Genomic DNA, 11,386 nt, shown 5'->3' with positions numbered 1-11,386 from the left:
TCAAGTGATTCTCCCACCTCAGCCTTCCGAGTAGCTGAGACTACTTGTGTAGCCACCCTGCCCGGTCCCAATTTTTTTTTTTAATTTTTCTTATAGCCTCCTTATTATTTTGAAATAAATTTCAAGTGTCACAAGGCAGAAGGATCACTTGAGGTCAGGAGTTTGAGACAAGTCTGGGCAACATAGTGAGACCTCATTCCTATAAAAAAACGACCAAAATTAGCCAGGCATGGTGGTGTATGCCTGTAGTCTCAGCTACTTCTGAGGCTGAGGTGGAAGGATCACTTGAGCCCAGGTGTTGGGGACTGTAGTGAACTATAGTCATGCCATGGCACTCCAGCCTGGGTAACAGAGGAACAAATTTACCCCTATATTTCTTCCCTATGTTTTATAGTTTTAGCTCTTACATTTAGGTATTTGATCCATGTTGCGTTAAATTTTTTTTTTTTTTTTTTTTTTTTTTTTTTGAGACAGAGTCTCGCTCTGTAGCCCAGGCTGGAGTGCAGTGGCCGGATCTCAGCTCACTGCAAGCTCCGCCTCCCGGGTTTATGCCATTCTCCTGCCTCAGGCTCCCAAGTAGCTGGGACTACAGGCGCCCGCCACCTCGCCCAGCTAGTTTTTTTTGTATTTTTAGTAGAGACGGGGTTTCACCATGTTAGCCAGGATGGTCTCGATCTCCTGACCTTGTGATCCGCCCGTCTCGGCCTCCCAAAGTGCTGGGATTACAGGCTTGAGCCACCGCGCCCGGCCTTTTTTTTTTTTTTTTTTTTGAGATGGAGTCTGGCTCTGTGGCCCAAGCTAGAGTGCAGTGGCAGGATTTCAGCTCACTGCAAGCTCCGCCTCCCAGGTTCACGTCATTCTCCTGCCTCAGCTTCCCCAGTAGCTGGGACTACAGGCGCCCGCCACCATGCCTGGCTAATTTTTTGTATTTTTAGTAGAGACGGGATTTCACCGTGTTAGCCAGGATGGTCTCGATCTCCTGACCTTGTGATCCGCCCGCCTCGGCCTCCCAAAGTGCTGGGATTACAAGCGTGAGCCACCGCACCCGGCCGAGATAATTGAAGTCTCGCCATGTTGGCCAGGTTGGTCTTGAACTCTTGGCCTCAAGCAATCCTCCCACCTTGGCCTTCCAAAGTGCTAGGATTACAGGCATGAGCCAGCGCGCCTAGCCAAGTTAGTTTTTGTATATGGTATGTGGTAGCAGTTGCACTTCTTTCTTTTGCGGGTGGATATTCAATTATTCTAGCACCATCTGTTGAAAATACTTCTTTCCCCATTGAATGGCCTTGGCATTGTTGTCAAAAATCAACTGACTGTAAATGTGAGGGTTTTTTTCTAGACCGTCAATTCTATTCCATTGATCTATGTGTCCATCCGTATGCCAGGATCAAGCTGTCTTGATTATTGTAGTTTTGTATTAAGTTTTGAAATCTGGGTCCTTTGAATTTCCATATGAATTTTAGAGTCGCTTGTCAATTTCTGCAAAGAAACCAGTTGAGATTTTGCTAGGGGTTGTGTTAAATCTGTGGGTCATTTGGGGACTATTGTCAACGGTATTTCAATCTTTCAACACGGGAACGTGGGATTTTTTTTTCTGTTTCAGAAAAAAGAGAAAGAAAAGAAAAGAGAAAAGAAAAGAAAAAAGAAGAAAGAAAGAAACCTTTACATGAGTTTTAAAATCCTATTTTAAAACATAAACAAATCCATCACTGGCCTCACAGCCGCAGCCACCGCCTCCCCACCATGCAGCAAGAGGAGACCCTGGGTCCTGTTTCGCATGCTCTTGCGCACACAGATTTGCTGGTCTGCTTAACTGGTGTCCATTCTCGCATTATAGGCGTCCCCCTCCTCTGCCGCAAAGCTGCTGCTTTGAATTCCTGCCGGCGCCTCTGTCTCTTTCCTGGGCGCCTCCATGGGTGCCTCCCCGGGTGCCTCCGCTACCACCAAAACCTCCAGCCTCACGGTTTCTAGTCATGCCACCTCTGTTTACGCTCTGTGCAGGTGTCTGCTGTGTTTCGATCTGTGATGTGACAAGCTGAATGTTCACGGGGCAGCCAGCCAGAGGGGCGCAGTGGTACTGCTTCATGGCTTTCAGGGCGTGTGCCTTCCGCTCAAAGTGCATGTCTGCTGATCCTAAGGGGCGGCCAGAGCGATTATAGTGCACAGTCGTCTTCTTCAGCGTTCCGGATTCTGCAAGGAGTTCCCGAATATCGGCGTCTGACACTCCAAAATCTAGATTGGACACCAGCAGTTTCCCACCCGTCCCCACGCCGGCACCACCCGCTGGTCCGCAGCTGGCGAGGCCCAGAAGGCAGGGAGTCCCAGGACAGAAGGGGGCAGGAAGCCCTAACCACCCGGTTTTCCTGTCATGCCCCGAGACGAGGCGTCATCCTTCTCCTTGTAGAAATAACTCCTGGGCCAGGCGCTGTGGCTCACGCCTATAATCCCAGCACTTTAAGAGACCCAGGCAGGCGGATCACCTGAGGTCGAGATTTCTAGACCAGCCTGACCAACATGGCGAAACCCCGTCTCTACCAAAAATACAAAGTTTAGCCGGGCATGGTGGCTCACGCCTGTAATCCCAGCACTTTGGGAGGCCGAGGGTGGTGGATCGCCTGAGGTCAGGAGTTCGAGACCAGCCTGGCCAACATGGGGAAACCCTGTCTCTACTAAAAATACAAAAATTAACGGGGCATGGTGGCAGGTGGCTGTAATCCCAGCTACGTGGGAGGCTGAGGCAGGAGAATCGCTTGAACCCATGAGGCAGAGGTTGCCGTGAGCTGAGATCGTGCCATTGTGCTCCAGCCTGGGCAGCAAAGAGCAAAACTCTGTTTAAAAAAATAATAATAAATTAAAAAAAAAAAAAAAAGATACCTCCTGATTAGAGGCCAAGAAAGGACCAGATTTTGCTAATCCACAAAATCTGGTGGTCAAGAACTTCACTAAAAGAAGAAGTGAAAGGATTTCCTTCCTGAAGGACCCACACAGCTGGATTGCTTCCCTAAGACCAAAAAACCCTGGAGCCCTGCTTGCGGACACCAGCCCCCTCACCACACTGCCACAAGACACTGACGGCCTGAGGCTGGAGATGGACACATTCTGCCCACTTATTTGACCCCAACACTCATGGGGGCAGTTGGAATAGCCAGGAAACGTGTGCATTCGGGGTCCCAAGAGACAGATGTGTGGGCCGGGCACAGTGGCTCTCGCCTGTAATCCCAGCACTTTGGGAGGCCAAGGTAGGTGGATCACTTGAGGTCAGGAGTTCAAGACCAGCTTGGCCAACATGATGAAACCCTGTCTCTACTAAAAATACAAAAATTAGCCAGGTGTAGTGGGGCACCTACAGTCCCACTACTCGGGAGGCTGAGGCAGGAGAATCACTTGAACCCGGGAGGTGGAGGTTTCAGTGAGCCAAGATCATGACACTGCACTGTAGCCTGGGCCACAGAGTGAGACTCTGTCTCAAAAAAAAAAAAAAAAAAAAAAAAAAAAACCACAAAGAGAGAGAGAGAGAGAGAGACACAGAGAGAGAGAGAGAGAGAAAGAGAAAGAGAGAGAGAGTGCATGGCAGGAAAACCCTGTGTGGTGGAGAGCAGCTTCCGGCTGCTGGAGCCAGGGCCCAGATTCTACCGTTTGGGAGGATATGAATTTGGACAGCACTTTCTTCTTCCATGCACTGGCACTAAGGTGCTTGCTTGCAACACCTTATTTTACTATTGGGAGACTTGAAAGAGACAGAGTCACAGGAGCACTTTGTTTTTTGAGACAGGGTTTCGCTCTGTCACCCCAACTGGAGTGCAGCCACGTGATAACAGCTCACAGGCAGCCTCAATCTCTCCAGGCTCAGTTGATCCTTCCACCTCAACCTTCCAAGTAGCTGGGACTACAGGCACACGCCACCACGCCCAGCTCATTTTTGCTTTTTTTTTTTTTTTTTTTTTGTAGAGATGAGGTTTTGCCATGTTGCCCAGGTGGATCTTGAACCCCCGGGCTCAAGCCATTTGCCTGCCTTGGCCTCCCAGGATGCTGGGATTACAGGCGTGAACCACCACACCCACCCCACACAGGAGCACTTTGCAAACTGCAAAGCATTGCAGAGAAATGAACAGTGAAATACGGGTGATGCCCCAGCCACCCAACCCCACTGGAAATCAGCTTCTGTTCATTAGCTCAGCAGCTCAGGCCACAAAGGAAGTCTTTGGACAAGCTGGAAAGTCAGTCGCCCAGTGAGTTTGGAAGCCTGGGGAAGGTAGAATCCCCAGGGAGCCCCACGGGGAGGCAGGAGACACCAAGACAGACAAAGGCACTGAGAGGGGAGATAGGAAGATTCTCAACACCAACCCTTCTGCGGCATCCGGGAGCATCTCTGCCCTCACAAGGCTTTTAACCTCGCCAGGAAGGCAAGGGGCACAGGACAGACCACTTTGCTCATCCTCTTCTCCAGAATGTCTGAGAAATGCCTAGTGATTCCTGCTTCCCCTGCCCTAGTCTGTCTCCCTGCTTTCTGCCACTATGGTCCACAGCCCTAAAGAATGACTCCTCCCAAGGAATGGTCTCCTTAGGAACACAGTCCCCAGAATGTGCCAGCTCCAATTGGAGAACATCTATGTGACATGAGTTCTGACTATTTTGCATTTCTTTCTTTTCTTTTCCCTCCCTTCCTTCCTTCTTCGTTCGTTCCTTCCTTCCTTCCTTTCTTTTTTTTTTTTTTTTTTTGAGACAGGGTCTCGCTTTGTTGCCCAGGCTGGAATGCAATGGCACTATCTCAGCTCACTGTAACCTCCCTCTCCCAGCCTCCCAGGTCCAAGCAATTCTCACGCCTCAGCCTCCCAAGTAGCTGGGACTACAGGCGCACACCACCATACTTGGCTAATTTTTGTATTTTTAGTAGAGATGGGATTTTACCATGTTGGCCAGTCTGGTCTCGAACTCCTGACCTGAAGAGTTCTGCTCGCCTCAGCCTCCCAAAGTGCTGGGATTACAGGCATGAGCCACCACACACAGCCATATTTTGCAGTTCTTGAGACACGTAGGGAGATGCTGGACTGAGAGTTGATAGACCTAGATTCCTAGATCCTTCCTTCCTTCCTTCCTTCCTTCCTTCCTTCCTTCCTTCCTTCCTTCCTTCCTTCCTTCCTTCCTTCCTTCCTTCCTTCCTCTTTTTTGAGATGGAGTCTCGCTGTGTCTCCCAGGCTGGAGTGCAGTGGCGTGATCTCAGCTCACTGCAAGCTCCACCTCCCGGGTTTACGCCATTCTCCCGCCTCAGCCTCCCAAGTAGCTGAGACTACAGGCACCCGCCACCACGCCCGGCTAGTTTTTTTTTTTTTTTTGTATTTTTAGTAGAGACGGGGTTTCACCATGTTAGCCAGGATAGTCTCGATCTCCTGACCTCGTGATCCACCCGCCTCGGCCTCCCAAAGTGCTGGGATTACAGGCTTGAGCCACCTCGCCCGGCCTCTCTCTCTTTCTTTCTATACAAGGTCTTCCTCTGTCGCCCAGGCTGGAGTGCAGTGCTGCTGTCTTGTCTTACTGCAGCCTCCATCTCCTGGGCTCAAGCAATCCTCCCACCTCAGCCTCCTGAGTAGCTAGGAATACAGACACACACCACCATACCTGGCTAATATTTTGTATTTTTAGTAGAGATCAGGTTTCACCATGTTGCCTAGGCTTGTCTTGAACTCCTGAGCTCAAGCAATCTGCTCACCTTGGCCTCACAAAGTGCTGTGATTACGGGATGGAGCCACCGCTCCCAGCTGATAGACCTAGATTTTGATTCCAGTTCTGCTGCTTACTAGTTGAGAGGGGAAGTGGCTAACTCTCTCTAGGCCTTGGTTTGTCCATCAGTAAGATGGGCATAGTGATCCCCACGCCGTGTTCTGGCCGGACAGCATTATCATGTCAAGAACTTCGCTGGGCATGGTGGCTCACGCCTGTAATCCCAACACTTTGGGAAGCTAAGGAAGGAGGATCACTTGAGCCTAGAAGTTTGAGGCCAGTCTGGGCAACATAGTCAGACCCCATCTCTACAAAAAAATTAAAAAATTAGTTGGGTGTGGTGGTGTGTGCCTGTAATCCCAGCTACTTTGGAGGCTGAGGTGGGAGGATGGCTTGAGCTGGGGAGGTCAAAGCTGCAGTAAGCTATGATTGTGTCACCCTACTCCAGCCTGGGTGACAGAGTGAGACCCTGTCTCAAAATAAAGAAGACCCAGATCTTCAGGAAAGAAGAAAGGACATGACAAACAGTAAACATGAGCAAATATGAAGGCAATCTTTTCACGCTTAATTTGTTTAAAATATATATGACAATTTAAGTCAAAAGTAAAAACGTTTGCCGGGTGCGGTGGCTCACGCCTATAATCTCAGCACTGTGGGAGGCCAAGGCGGGAAGATCACATGAGGTCAGGAGTTTGAGACTAACTTGGCCAACATGGTGAAACCCCATGTCTACTAAAAATACAAAAATTAGCCGAGCATGGTGGTACATGCCTATAATCCCAGCCCATGTGATCCTTTATGGGAGGGAGAGAGCATAAGGAAGTCTGCACTTGGATTCCTCCAGATTCCTATGACTTTTTTTTTTTTTTTGAGACACAGTTTTGCTCTTGTTGCCTAGGCTAGAGTGCAATGGCACAATCTCGGCTCACTGCAACCCCCGCCTGGCAGGTTGAAGCGATTCTCCTGCCTCAGCCTCCCGAGTAGCTGGGATTACAGGCGTGCACCACCACGCCAGGCTAATTTTTGTATTTTTAGTAGAGACGGGGTTTCACCATATTGTCCAAGCTGGTCTCAAACTCCTGACCTCAGGTGATCCACCCGCCTCAGCCTCCCACAGTGCTGGGATTACAGGTGTGAGCCATCGCGCCTGGCCACTATGACTTTTTCCTTTATGATCCAGCTGAGGTAGGACGTGGGACTCAACTCCAGAGGGAGGGAATCCAACTTTGGACCAGATTGAGGACTAGCTAAAACAGAAAAGAGGCAAAAGCACCTCTGCATGAGGCAGAGGGAAAGAGGACTTCTTGCTCAAGAGTTTGAGACCAGCCTAGGCAATATGATGAAACCCTGTCTCTACTAAAAATGCAAAAATTAGCCAGGCATGGTGGAGTACCCCTGCAGTCCCAGAAAAAGAAAACGAAAAAGAAAAAAGGATTAACCACCAATTCTTCACCAACTCTTCCAAAACATAGAAGAGGAGAGAATATTTTCCACCTCATTCTATGAGGACAGTATTACCCTGATACCAAAAGCAGACAAAGATATCACAAGAAAAGAAAAATACATACCAATATCTCTTATAAAATAACTAGGAATAAATTTAACCAAGGAGGTGAAAGAATTATATACTGAAAACTACAAAACATTGTTGAAAGAAGTTAAGGAAGACCCAAATAAAGTTTTTAAAATCTCACATTCAGATTTTTCAGCTGTGGACCTCTCAAGAACTCCAAAATATGGCTGTGTGTGGTGACTCACGCCTGTAATCCAAGCACTTTGGGAGGCCAAGGTGAGCGGATCACTTGAGGTCAGGAGTTCGAGACCAGACTGGCCAACATGATGAAACCCCATCTCTACTAAAAATACAAAAATTAGCCAGGTATGGTGGTGTGTGCCTGTAGTCCCAGCTAATCAGGAGGCTGAGACATGAGAATTGCCTGGACCTGGGAGGCTGGGAGGGGGAGGATGCGGTGAGCTGAGATGCACTCCAGCCTGGACAACGGAGGGAGACCCTGTCTCCAATAACAACAACAAAAAATAATTGCAAAATACTCAGAACCTCTCGTGTCACATAGATGTTCTCCAATTGGAGCTGGCACATTCTGGGGACTGTGTTCCTAAGGAGACCATTCCCTGGGAGGAGTCATTCTTTAGGGCTGTGGACCATAGTGGCAGAAAGCAGGGAGAGAGACTAGGGCAGGGGAAGCAGGAATCACTAGGCATTTCTCAGACATTCTGGAGAAGAGGATGAGCAAAGTGGTCTGTCCTGTGCCCCTTGCCTTCCTGGCGAGGTTAAAAGCCTTGTGAGGGCAGAGATGCTCCCGGATGCCGCAGAAGGGTTGGTGTTGAGAATCTTCCTATCTCCCCTCTCAGTGCCTTTGTCTGTCTTGGTGTCTCCTGCCTCCCCGTGGGGCTCCCTGGGGATTCTACCTTCCCCAGGCTTCCAAACTCACTGGGCGACTGACTTTCCAGCTTGTCCAAAGACTTCCTTTGTGGCCTGAGCTGCTGAGCTAATGAACAGAAGCTGATTTCCAGTGGGGTTGGGTGGCTGGGGCATCACCCGTATTTCACTGTTCATTTCTCTGCAATGCTTTGCAGTTTGCAAAGTGCTCCTGTGTGGGGTGGGTGTGGTGGTTCACGCCTGTAATCCCAGCATCCTGGGAGGCCAAGGCAGGCAAATGGCTTGAGCCCGGGGGTTCAAGATCCACCTGGGCAACTTGGCAAAACCTCATCTCTTTAAAAAAAAAAAAAAAGCAAAAATGAGCTGGGCATGGTGGCGTGTACCTGTATTCCCAGTTACTTGGAAGGTTGAGGTAGAAGGATCAATTGAGCCCAGAGAGACTGAGGCTGCCAGTGAGCTGTTATTATGTGGCAGAGCAAAACCCTATCTCAAAAAACAAAGTACTCCTGTGACTCTGTCTCATTCAAGTCTCCCAATAGTAAAATAAGGTGTCGCAAGCAAGCACCATTAGTGCCAGTGCATGGAGGAAGAAAGTGCTGTCTAAATTCATATCCTCCTAAAGGGTAGAGTCAGGGCCCTGGCTCCAGCAGCCGGCAGCTCTCCACTGCACAGGGCTTTCCTGTTTTCTGCCAGATGCTCTCTCTCTCTCTTCTCTCTCTTTTTTTTTTTTTTTTTTTTGGAGACAGAGTCTCACTCTGTTGCCCAGGCTGCAGTGCAGTGGCATGAGCTTGGCTCACTGCAACCTCTGCCTCCTGGGTTCAAGCGATTCTTGTGCCTCAGCCTCCTGAGTATCTGGGACTACAGGCGCACCACCATGCCTGGCTAATTTTTGTATTTTTAGTAGAGGCGGGGTTTCATCATGTTGGCCAGGCTGGTCTTGAACTCCTGACCTCAAGTGATGCACCCGCCTTGGCCTCCCAAAGTGCTGGGATTACAGGTGAGAGCCACCGTGCCCGGCCCACACACTGTCTCTTGGGATCCCGGATGCACACGTTTCCTGGCTATTCCAACTGACCCCATGAGTGTTGGGGTCAAATAAGTAGGCAGAGTGTGTCCATCTCCAGCCTCAGACCGTCAGTGTCCTGCGGCAGTGTGGTGAGGGGGTTGGGTCTCTGCAAGCAGGGCTCCAGGGTTTTTTGGTTTTAGGGAAGCAATCCAGCTGTGTGGGTCCTTCAGGAAGGAAATCCTTTCACTTCTTCTTTTTTTTTTTTTTTTTTTTTGAGACAGAGTCTCGCTCTGCTTCCCAGGCTGGAGTGCAGTGGCCGGATCTCAGCTCACTGCAAGCTCCGCCTCCCAGGTTCATGCCATTCTCCTGCCTCTGCCTCCCGAGTAGCTGGGACTACAGGTGCCTGCCACGTCGCCCGGCTAGTTTTTTGTATTTTTTAGTAGAGACTGGGCTTCACCGTGTTAGCCAGAATGGTCTCGATCTCCTGACTTCGTGATCCGCCCGTCTCAGCCTCCCAAAGTGCTGGGATTATAGGCTTGAGCCACCGCGCCTAGCCCCACTTCTTCTTTTAGTGAAGTTCTTGACCATCATATTTTGTGGATTAGCAGAATCTGGTCCCTTCTTGGCCTCCAGTCAGGAGGTATTTCTACCTACAAGGAGAGGCATGCCACCTAGTCTCAGGGATTGACAGGAACACTGGACGGTTAGGGCTTCCGGCCCCCTTCTGTCCTGGAATTCCCTGCCTTCTGGGCTTCCCCAGCTGTGGATCCTCAGCAAGAATCTTGTGCATATGCTTGTAGCTCTTCCTTTCTCTTGCATACATCTGTTTTCAGTGAGCCTCAGGTTAGTCAAGATCCTCCAACCTCCTTCTCAACACCGTTCTTTTTCTTTTTTCTATTTTTCTTTTCTTTTTTTTTGAGACGGAGTCTTGCTCTGTTGCCCAGGCTGGAGTGCACTGGTGTGATCTCAGCTCACTGCAACCTCTGCCTCCTGGGTTCCAGCGATTCTCCTGCCTCAGGCCCCCGAGTAACTAGGATTACAGGTACCCACCAACATGCCCAGCTAATTTTTGTAATTTTTAATAGAGATGGGGTTTCACCATGTTTGCCAGGCTGGTTTAAAACTCCTGACCTCAGGTGATCCACCCGCCTCAGCCTCCCAAAGTGCTGGGATTATAGGAGTGAGCCACCGTGCCTGGCCTCAATGTTATTCTCTTCTCTCCATGTGTCTTTCAGGACTTACAGAGCAGGAGCTCCCTAAGACAATGTCCTGGGCCCCACCTGGCGGTATATCATATCATAGCCGGCTCACACCAACCTGGGAGAGTGGATTGTCAGCATCTCTTCCCAACTCCACTTTCAGGGACATCGTTTGGGTAGCTTGAATTCAGCCATGGTGGGAGGGTTTACACCATGGCAATTGGCAAACGCTGCCAATCACACTTGTCCCCACAGAGCCAGTTTGTTAAATATTTGCCAGTGTAACCCTGGCTTCACCTTACCTTGGTCAACCAGACCTGCCCAGGTGTTGGCTAATAATCCTTGGTGTTGGTATCAGCCTCTCCCATGTGGCATTCCTGTGTCCCCCTCCCCACCAGGTCAGCCTGGCCTTGGGGGACTGAGCCAGCCAGAAGGTGGCAATTGAGGTCAGACCAGCATCCCTGAATTGGGAAGGATAAGAGGATATGGATGGAGGATGGATAGCTTCTGTGACAGACATCACATGTGCGCGCGCGCGCACACACACACACACACCTGGTTTACTTTATGTTTTCATTATTTTTAAAAAATTGAGACAGGGTCTCACTCTATTGCTCAGGCTGGAGCATAGTGGTGCAAACATGGCTCACTGCAGCCTCAATCTCCTGGGCTCAAACAATCTTCCCGCCTCAGCCTCCCAAGTAGCTGGGACCACAGGCACGTGCCACCATGCCCTGCCAATTTTTTTTTCTTGCTCTGTTGCCCAGGCTGGAGTGCAATGGCGAGATCTCGACTCACTGCAACCTCCACCTCCCAGGTTCAAGCGATTCCCCTGCCTCAGCCTCCCAAGAAGCTAGGATTATAGGTGTGTGCCACCATGCCCGGCTAATTTTTTTTCGTATTTTTAGTAGAGATGGGGTTTCGCCATGTTGGCCAGGCTGGTCTTGAACTCCTGACCTCAGGTGATCCACCTGCTTCGGCCTCCCAAAGTGCTGGGGTTACAGGCATGAGCCACTGTGCCCGGCCCCAGCCAAATTTTTAATTTTTGGTAGAGATGGCATT

At 49.9% G+C, this 11,386-nt stretch overlaps 1 pseudogene; it reads right to left on the bottom strand.

Annotated features, from left to right (window-relative positions):
- Positions 1-1,809: 1,809 nt before the first annotated feature.
- Positions 1,810-8,275, bottom strand: LOC126950925 (THO complex subunit 4-like; annotated as a pseudogene).
- Between the last annotated feature and the right edge of the window lie 3,111 nt (positions 8,276-11,386).

The sequence above is a fragment of the Macaca thibetana genome, chromosome 3 (assembly GCF_024542745.1).
Source record: "Macaca thibetana thibetana isolate TM-01 chromosome 3, ASM2454274v1, whole genome shotgun sequence".
In the NCBI taxonomy this organism is placed as follows: domain Eukaryota; kingdom Metazoa; phylum Chordata; class Mammalia; order Primates; family Cercopithecidae; genus Macaca; species Macaca thibetana.
Note: the sequence above shows the minus strand (reverse complement) of the source record. Positions and strands in the feature narration are given on the sequence as shown.